Here is an 11,270-nt window from a genome sequence, read left to right on the forward strand (position 1 = left end):
CCTGCTCTGCAATTTATTAACACCTTCCCTCCACTCACCTGGCGGCTTACTGTCAAAAGAGCCGGTTCGATCGGCGGAGACAGCCGGCGGTGACGAGCACCAGGTGGCAGGCAGCCCGGAGCCGGTTCTACGAGTCAAAACGGACAATACAACCAATTAATTGCTGAAAGAACGCTGAATATTCGTTTAATGGCTCACACCTTACTCAAACCTTAGATTGATTTGTGTGTGTGCCTGCGTGCACGCACGCACATGCATAAGCACACGCGCTTGGCAAGTTACAGGTAAACAAATCAATCTAATAAATTAACACAAGTCTGCCTCCACACAAATGACACTAATAACCAGAAGCAGGAGTAATTAACAGATAATTAGATAACTGTGGCAGCTATGGTGCTCAGCGCCTCTCTTACAGCTGAAGAATAATATGGGAGAATGAATACTGCATTTTTTGTTTGCACAGACCATTTTGTGAAGATAAAAGCTGTACTGACTAAAGATGGAAAATTTTTATGTAGAATTACTGAGATTATTAATGAAGTAACGTTTCCAAATGGAAGAAGGGATATATATATATATATATATATATATATATATATATATATATATATATATATATATATATATATATATATATATATATATATATATATATATATATATATATATATATATATATATATATATATATATATATATATATCAGAGCTGGGCACTTCCGATCATTAGTCCGATCTTCCGATCTGATCGGAACAGCAATTGGCGATCGGAATGCAAAGATTGGATCATCTTTGTAAAAGGTAATCGGACTGTGGAGATCGGAACTTCACAAGCTAACTTCCGATCACCGATCACAAAAAGAAAGTGGTCAGCGTTGTCATGGCAACAAGTGACTGCGGACTTCTTACAATTATTTCTATACACGTTGCTAAATAGTTACTTCAATTAGCGTCTTTATTTATAAAATTAAGCGATAATTATTGATCGTTAATTTATTTAATCCTGGTAAGGTATCGTGAACGAGACGCGCAGGCGCAAAGTCGCTTTATTTGCTTGGCGGGACTTGTTACACGACGCTATGACAGTGTGGTGTGGGCTGCAGTAGTGGGCTTCCGCCCACTCCAGTAACTGAGTGGTCTGCCCCAGTTGTCAGTTATGCATTTTCTGCTGTAGTGTTACCACCCTCTAACGGCAGACGGCAGATCCTTTTCGGAAAACCAACAAGACCTAAACTAAATGGGGGGGCTTCGCCCCGCCTCGACTCCCCCAACCTCTTAACCGGGGGGAGGGCTTTGCCTTCCCTCGATACGCCCCCACCCACCCGTCCGGCTCCTCCCGCAACAAGAGGAGGAGGAGGAGGAGGAAGGAGGTCTTGCGAGACAGCGCAACATGCCTCCCAGACCACGGCACCAAACTAACGCCCCATACCCCTCCCATCCAAGAACTTACCTAACCTCTTCTTGAATGTATCTATCGTGTTGGTGCTCACCACATGACTTCTACGTCTGTTCCACTCATCCACCATTGTTGGTAAACCAATTCTTGCCTATGTCTTTGTTGAACCTGAACTTATCCAACTTAAACCCATTGCTACGTGTCCTACCAGGTGTGGTGCCATCTGCCATCCACGTATCTTAAGACATCCCATCCAATCTTCGCATGCGCGGGATTTGTTTACAAACAAAGAGTGGATGAATTGCGACACAGTACCGTGTCTTTGTCGACTGCCTATCGCGATATGTCCCACCTGAGTTTGTTTTTTTATCTTTTTAAAAATAAATGTTGACGTATGTTTTGAATTTGAAAATTGCTTAAAAAATGAAAGTTTCTTCCTGCACCCTTTGTATGTCAGTAAATGAGTTAAATGAGGTATGTCGGAAAATGTGATATATGAGATAACCTGCTCCCTTGTATCTCGGTAAATGTGATTAATGAGATACCCTACACCCATTGAATGTCGGTAAATGTGATAAATGAGATAACCTACACCCCTTGTATGTCAGTAAATGTGATAAATGAGGTACCCTACACCCTTGTATGTCGGTATATGTAATAAATGAGATAACATGCACCTCTTGTATGTCGGTATATGTGATAAATGAGATACCCTACACCCCTTGTATGTCGGTAAATGTGATAAATGAGGTAACTTTTTTTTGTTTTTGTTTACATCTCAGCCTATAGCGCCGGTAGGCTTTCTTCAGGGGCCTGGTGGTCGGGCCAAGCCCGTCATGGCGCAGGCAATTTTTATAGTGGCGCTAGTTATGCTTGGCTCATGGTGCCCCCTGGAACTCATTTTTGATTCGTTTGTACGGTTTCTTCTAGAATCCGGGATGATAGGTGGACTTCTGGACAGCCTGTGAGTAGTCTTTGGCCACTCGGCTGTGACTAAAAAATACCAGGTGGTAGCGTGGGGATTCGAATCGACATTGTCCATGGCGTGATAAATGCTGGCCCCGCACGCTAATCACTCAGCCACCGCCTATCCTTGTATGTCAGTAAATATGAAAAATGAGATACCCTAAACTCCTTGTATGTCGGTAAATGTGATAAATGAGGTAACCTGAAACCGTGATGTCAGTAAATGTGATAAATGAGATAACCTGCACCCCTTGTATGTCGATAAATATGATAAATGAGATAACCTACACCCCTTGTATGTCGGTAAATGTGATAAATGAGATAACCTACACCCCTTGCATCTCGGTAAATGTGATAAATGAGATAACCTACACCCCTTGCATCTCGGTAAATGTGATAAATGAGATAACCTACACCCCTTGTATGTCGGTAAATGTGATAAATGAGATAACCTACACCCCTTGTATGTCGGTAAATGTGATAAATGAGATAACCTACACCCCTTGTATGTCGGTAAATGTGATAAATTGGATAACCTACACCCCTTGTATGTCGGTAAATGTGATAAATGAGATAACCTACACCCCTTGTATGTCGGTAAATGTGATAAATGAGATAACCTACACCCCTTGTATGTCGGTAAATGTGATAAATGAGATAACCCACACTCTCTTCTGATTGATGGTCATGTTTCTCAGGTTCTGTCCATTTAATGGTAGGCTATCTGAATTATGGGGTCCATGTCATTTTTTAATTTGGCCATTTTCCCATAAAAGCTGCCATGCTGTCTTGCCGCCATCTTGCCAGGACAAACTACGATATCAACACTGTTTGTAAACATCGGGTTCCACGCATGCGCAGATCTGGATAGGATGTCTTAGGATACGTGGACACCGGCTCACTTAAAATCAAAACCTTATTGCTTATGTTCTTGTAACTGATTTATTTATGGACCAATATCTTTTATTCAGAAAGCTATTTAATCAGGAATGGTAGGAGATTAATGATCACTATCGCTCGTTTATTATAGAATAGTAAAAAATATTTCCTTGATATCGATGATAAAATATTAAAAAGCTGAAAAATGTTTGTCAAAAATCTAAATGAACTTCAAACAAAAGTTAAAATAGCGATCATAATTCCTTTTTCAAACTTTCAGAAATTGAATAAAAAGAGTAGACTTAAATAAATGCCTAAAATAAGAAGTTAAGATAACATTTTTTCTTTACCATGTCCTGTACACCAAAAGAAAGGACAAATAAAGATATTTATAAGCAAATAATTAAGTTTGCACTTATTTCAAATTATTACTTAAGGAACGCCTAAAATAGGTGTTTCTTGTAATTATTATTTATAAAAAAATTGTGATTATTATAAGTTTTAATGATCGGATGATCGGAATGGTGATCGGAACAGCATTACACAAAAAATAATCGGATGATCGGAATCGGATCAGTTGCCCAAACTGATCGGATGATCGGGGATCGGAACTGCAAAAAAGTGATCGGTGCCCACCACTGATATATATATATATATATATATATATATATATATATATATATATATATATATATATATATATATATATATATATATATATATATATATATATATATATATATATATATATATATATATATATATATATATATATATATATATATATATATATATATATATATATATATATATATATATATATATATATATATATATATATATATATATATATATATATATATATATATATATATATATATATATATGTATGTATGTGTGTTTCCCTGCTGAGGCTCAAGGAAGCGTGTTGAAGGCAAAGGGAATTCAGGACTTTCATGATAACCAAAACAACTAAGAAGGAGGGAGAGCCGAGGTGCTACTGACTGGCGAGTTGTATTAATATATATTCAATAAAGGAAGTACTGTCGGTTCATCATACAAAGGCCTGCTGATGATACGCAGGTGTATGGAAAGTATAGATTCGGCGGAAACTTTCGAATGAATCAAAGGAAACTCGTGAATAGGAGTGGAAAGCGACGATGTTACACCCTCCATATTTATTGCGACTTTTGTTTTCAAATGCAACGTCACTAACCTAGAAATGCCTGACACACACACACACACACACACACACACACACACACACACACACACACACACACACACACACACACACACACACACACACACACACACACACACACACACACACACACACACACACACACACACACACACACACACACACACACACACACACACACACACACACACACACACACACACACACACACACACACACACACACACACACACACACACACACACACACACACACACACACACACACACACACACACTCACTCACTCACTCACTCACTCACTCACACTCACACACTCACACACTCACACTCACTCACACACGCACACAGGTAACATTGACACCTGATCAGGATCGCATAATTTTTTTGCTGCAGGTAACGACTGACTAACGCGGAGCAAACTGAGCGGCTTATCTTTTGGCTACGCGAGAGCAACTCAGGCCACTGTGACCTCTTTACCAAGTGAATAGATAATATATAGTTACGTATTTTAGCATTCTAATAGTAAGTTATGCAAGGTGACCTGGAGATTGTGACGAATCTTCTAGTTTATTTTTGTTGATTCTGTAAATAGTCGTTCACCCTTTCTTCCACAAAACTTGACAAAAGCTCGTGTGCAGGAGCAAGGCCTGAATCTGTATGTGTGAGGAAAGGTGCATGCACAGGAGAGGGAAGGAGAAGTGAGGAAGGAAGAGAATGGAAGGAGAAAGGAATAGTGCAGGGAGGCGAAGAGGAAGCGAGGAAGGAGAGAGAGAAGTTGAGCCGAGGAAAAGGGAAAGGAAGAGAAGGGAAGGAAATGAAAGGAAGGAGGAGAAACAAGAAACTGAGACAGGGAGGCGTAAAGCAGTTGAAATAAAAGCAAAGGTCGAGACAGGGAATGGAAGCAGGGAGGAAAGAGACCTGGACAACGAGTGTGTGTTCAGCGCGGGGACACACCTGGAGGTCCTGCCTGCCATCGTCCCCCAAAGACAGGGCGGCTCGCACTCTGAGGCGGAACGGGCGTGTGGGGAAATCTAGTGGACGAGGCGGAAGCACCTAAGAGGTCAAGAGTCACACTAAGCACCGGGCGAAGGCGAGGGTGAGAGGCGACACGCTAGGATCAGGCATGGGCGAGGGCGAGGAGACACACTGAAGCCAAGCGTGAGTGAGACTGGAGAAGACCATGAGTGAAGGATGAAGACCATTGGTGAGGGTGAAAAGGAAGACACTTACACCATGGTTAAGGCAAGTTGAAGAGCACCAAGAGTTAATAAATAAAAGCATGAGTGAGCTGAGATAAAAAGGTAAGACACTCAGGCCATGGGTGAGGGGCACTGGAAAAGGCCATGAGAAAACTATTAAGACCATGAAGAATATATACCAGAAAAAAGGCCCTGAGGAAGACCATGAGTAAAGGACTAAGACCATGCATGAACTAAGGCATGAGGCAGGGCATTTATTTGTAAAATCCGCATAAAACCTAACAAAACAAAACATCACTGCAACTAGTAAACCGGCAGAAAAAAAAAGAAACGAAGGGTGTAATAACCAAAAATAAATAGCATGAAAAGAAGCTGGGGACAAAACAGAGGGAATTATAAGGGGGGGGGGGGGGATAATAAAATGTGAAAGAATTACAAACGAAGAAAGGCTCAAACATGGAAAGGGAATCTTAGTACAGTCTCCACGCTGGCCAGTCAGTAGAACCTCGGCTCTCCCTTCCCTATAATGCTGCGACGCTCTTCCTCTTTCTTAGTTGTTTTGCTTATCTTGAAAGTCCTGAATTCCCTTTGCCTTCAACACGCTTCCTTGAGCCTCAGCAGGGAAAGACATTAACCACTGGGAAGGAAAGGGATCGGAGAGACTGAGGGCCGTATTGCTAAACATTTTGTCGCTTAAGTTCACCTATTTGACAAGGCTTTCCTAGGACTTTTGGGCATTTCCAGGAGTAGTTTTTTGACCTGATGGTTGTTTGTCCCTTCTTCTGTACCATGAACCTAAAGAAACACTCATAAGAACTCAATTGCCTCCCTCTTTGACCTTTAGAAATAGTTGATGTTAGAAGCGAAAGTGTCTTTAATACCAAACTGAATAACCTCGACACTTACAAGGAGGAAACAGTAGGGAGGAGGCTGACACGAAGAGGAAGACATGAGGAGGAAGATTGAAGGTCCGCAGAGTAGTAAAAAAAGAACGGACAAGGAGTCAACAGTTTAGGGAAGAGGCTGACACGAGGAGAAAGACATGAGGAGGAAGATTGAAGGTCCGCAGAGTAGTAAAAAAAGAACGGACAAGGAGGCAACAGTATAGGGAAGAGGCTGACACGAGGAGAAAGACATGAGGAGGAAGATTGAAGGTCCGCAGAGTAGTAAAAAAATAACGGACAAGGAGGCAACAGTATAGGAAAGAGGCTGACACGAGGAGGAAGACATGAGGAGGAAGATTGAAGGTCCGCAGAGTAGTAAAAAAAGAACGGATGCAACACAAGAGAATTCCATACTAGGTTTTGAAGGACAACTAATTTATCAGTGTTACAGATCGTGCTTTTTATCATTACTTATAGTTATTACATCTACCTTCGTGTGTCTCCTTTTACCGTCTTCCCCACCCACACGTCATGGATATTTAGTTTTATGGGTCAGCACTCCACCCGGGTCTGACCTTGCTTTTATATAGGGTTCAAATCAACATTTCAACTTGATTATGGACTATTACCTCTTCACAGAACCTCTTGTGGATGAAAAAAAATGACACCAACAAACAACAAAACCCCCCAAAAGAAATGCCGTAGAACACAACAGTACATTGGCTTACGTACCCTCACCACGAACGACCTCAGTCTCCTCCTGCTTCACTTTCCGTCTTCTAAGGTATAAACAGAGACGCCGCGTCCTCGCTGCAGCACACTCCGCGGGATGGATGTGCGGCCGGCTACTCGTCGTTGGTCACCGCAAAAACAGGTCTGGAGTGACGCTGCACCGCCACGCTCCACCTGCTGACAAACAAAACGCGATGCTGATCAACACTGATTGCTTGTAGTTATATTTTTTGTGTGTGGGAGAGTCATGGGGGGACGAGGGGGTCCAGCAAAACGTTCAGGGTATAAATAAAACGTCATTATGGAAAATACGATCCACTTTGGTAGGACTTGTACTTTTGATTATCTGGTGTGTGTGTGTGTGTGTGTGTGTGTGTGTGTGTGTGTGTGTGTGTGTGTGTGTGTGTGTGTGTGTGTGTGTGTGTGTGTGCGCGTGAGAGAGAGAGAGAGAGAGAGAGAGAGAGAGAGAGAGAGAGAGAGAGAGAGAGAGAGAGAGAGAGAGAGAGAGAGAGAGAGAGAGAGAGAGAGAGAGAGAGAGAGAGAGAGAGAGAGAGAGAGTGAGAGAGAGAGAGACGAGAGAAAGAGAGCGGGAAAGCGAGCAAAGGGTGAGAATGTTAAAAAACCGTGGCATTCATAATTATTCCCGCGGAGTGTGACGAAGATGAAAAGAGCAAATTAAAGAAACCGTCCGGAGAAAGCGAACATCTTGAGAGCCACTGAACGGATAGGGGAGAGGGAAGATTTAATTATGTTAATGAATGACAAGAAGCGAAGTGATGAATGGGTGGGTGTGTCATTACAGGATATATTGTGCGTTGAGGGCAGTTACTTGTGTGCAACGAACCCTTGAGGACGCGGAGTGAGGCGATTCAGGTTGTGTTATTGTGAGTCCTCTCACCCCCGCGCGATATTAATGTGTTTACTTGATGTGCATTCCATAACTCGTGAAGGGGAGCGACGGGAATAAAAAAAAGTGGCTATGGAAGGAGTTTGTGTTAACAAAATTAGATTCCATGTTTCATTAGAATGGAGAAAGTGAGATGCAAAACGAAGCTGAATGCCTTGTTGCATAAATATTATGTAACGTTTGTAAAGGGTTAAGGGAACACGATTATGTGCTCAGCGGACATGAAAATTGGTGGGCTAAAAACTTACCATACCATTATGAGTAACACGCTGTACAGCTTCAAATAATATAGTAGCAAAGCACGAGAAATACCAAAGGATGACTGCACTAAAAGGCACTGGGGGTACATATGGTACAAATACAATATAGAAACATACCTTTTCATATAATAGAAACACAGATAATAAAACAGCAGGGAACTGAGAATGGCAATTTGCAGAAACCATTTACAATGTAAAATTAAGTGCACGCACATACACACATACGCACGACCGCATTCACACCAAAAACAAACAAAAATAAGTTAATATTTATATAGAAAAATAAAGATAATGGAACTAAGAAATTTAAATATACTATTCGCTGCTGGTGCTGCAAACACTACCACAGCCATCACCATCACTACTACTACTACTACCATTACTACTACTACTATTACCGTTAATATATTTGTATTAACAATAAAATATGCCAATATAATATATATGCAGGGATGACGAAGCCTTATATTTAGATTTAGCAAAAATGGTTATAGGTTACATATGTTCATCGTAGTTTTGAACGCCATAACTCTATAGACGGTACGATTTATCTTTAAGAAAACCAATGCAGATAATTAATTTGAAAGTGTCAAGTTTCTTTTAACATTTGATGGCCAACCCCTTTCATCAAACTTTCTAAAGGGGTTGAGAGGCACTTTTTGTACCTATATTATGAAAAAAGAATCCGACCAACAAAGATTAGAACACTGGTACTAACAAAACCAACTGATTCCCCAAATTTCACCCGGTACGTCTGGTAAAATTCGAGCCAAGTTCACCCCCGGTAGAAAATCCAGGTAAAAATATGCCATGAAATAAATACGACTACCTGACACCCCAACGGCTGGACAGGTACCGACAATACCACGCGCGCACGGACGCACGCACACGTAGAGAGAGAGAGAGAGAGAGAGAGAGAGAGAGAGAGAGAGAGAGAGAGAGAGAGAGAGAGAGAGAGAGAGAGAGAGAGAGAGAGAGAGAGAGAGAGAGAGAGAGAGAGAGACGACGGGGTGGGTGGGGGGGGTGGGGGAAGGGCAACGCACAGAGTCTTCCAGATTCACAAATTTAAACTCGTTCAATAGATTATTTCTAGATTATCCCAACTGATATCGAAATATTAAATTGAATACATTTATTAGAATACGGTAATTACGGCCAGGATATGTACTAAAGTTACTTTAATCCGAATCCCTTCCTCGCCACAGCTATTAAACCAGCTTCGTCAGACAATAAAGCAACTTGAAACTAATTGGATGCGGCGCGACCACACGCCTTCCTCCGACCTGCGAGGAGTGTTTCGTGACGTCATGAATCGCCCGCAAACTACCAATTGATCATTATTTTATTTTTTTTGACATTTAAGGCTAATTTCAAGAATATTGATGAATTATTGCAAGCAAAGGACAGATATAAGGCTAAAATTAAGAAGAAAACATATGCTTATTCGTTTCCAAGCCATCTAGTCCTGAGCACAACCAGCCGTCCTTTATACTTCAATAAGGTCACTCACACTACATCTCAAAATCACTCCCTGAACCAAATCCGAAATACATATTCAGAATAATAACGAAATAATTCATCATACCACATTTACAAAATCCCGACACCCACCTCTGGAGACTCAGGAACCTCAAAAACCCGCGAACTCAACGCCGCCCGTCCGTCGCCCATCGCTCCTTGTCCTCGTCTGCCCGCCGCCGCCGCCCGCCCCGAGACTCTCCTCTTCGAACACTGCATCGGGCTAGGCTTCGAAATGAGAGCTTTCGATGGCTACTGATTTGCGTGCAGAAGTTCCTTTACATTTTCAGTTTAGGATGTAGATAAATATATGTTAACTCACGCTTCCACTGTATTTTCTATATTAGTATCCTGCACAAACCACTTAGATTCTCTGCACATCAAGATTTTGCATATAGATGAATTGTATTTCTAAAATGACCATTCCCTACGTATTTAAAACCCAAGAAGCATTATATAGTTAACTAGTACGGTGAAGAGATGTCCCGCCGTGAGTTCAGTTTCCGATTAACATTTCTTTTGGATAATATGTTTTAGTTGTGGAAAGTGTATGTTACAAGCATTTTGCCATGTTGTCCTTTGGCCTGAGTTAACTTTCCCTCACTTTACATTACACACACACACACACACGCACACACACACACACACACACACACACACACACACACACACACACACATACAGACACACACACACACACACACACACACACACACACACACACACACACACACACACACACACAGACACACACACACACACACACACACACACACACACACACACACACACACACACACACACACACACACACACACACATGCTAGATACACCAAGTGAGGAAAAATTGATTTCCTTACCCAGAGAAAGTCAAGGGAAAGCGGGTCTTACGTGCAACACCTCACCCCTTACAGTCCCTCCATTCCCGTTACGCTGTTACCGGTTCACTGCATGCTTCCCTACACCCCATTCCAACCCCCTCCCCCCGCTCACCTCACTAAAAAAGATTCAAATATACCAACACCCCTTCCTCTTCCCCCATTGCCCACTCATCCTCATGCAGGCCATCACCGCCCCTGCATCCACCCTCTTATTCCTCGCACTTCCAGACACTCCATCCCTCCCCTCTTATACCCATTCCATGTTAAATGGTTAAATATTATCACTCGATTTTGACCCCCTCGCTGCCTGCCCGTTTCCACTTCCTGTTACCCCCGTTAGCTTAGGGCATAACAAGTAAAGTGAGCATAATTGTAAGTGAAAGAAATGAAGCATGATGGTGTTGGGCAAAGTGAAACAAAGCCTGCATGATGTAACTACAAATA

This window comes from Eriocheir sinensis, chromosome 17 (genome assembly GCF_024679095.1).
Source record: "Eriocheir sinensis breed Jianghai 21 chromosome 17, ASM2467909v1, whole genome shotgun sequence".
In the NCBI taxonomy this organism is placed as follows: Eukaryota; Metazoa; Arthropoda; class Malacostraca; order Decapoda; family Varunidae; genus Eriocheir; species Eriocheir sinensis.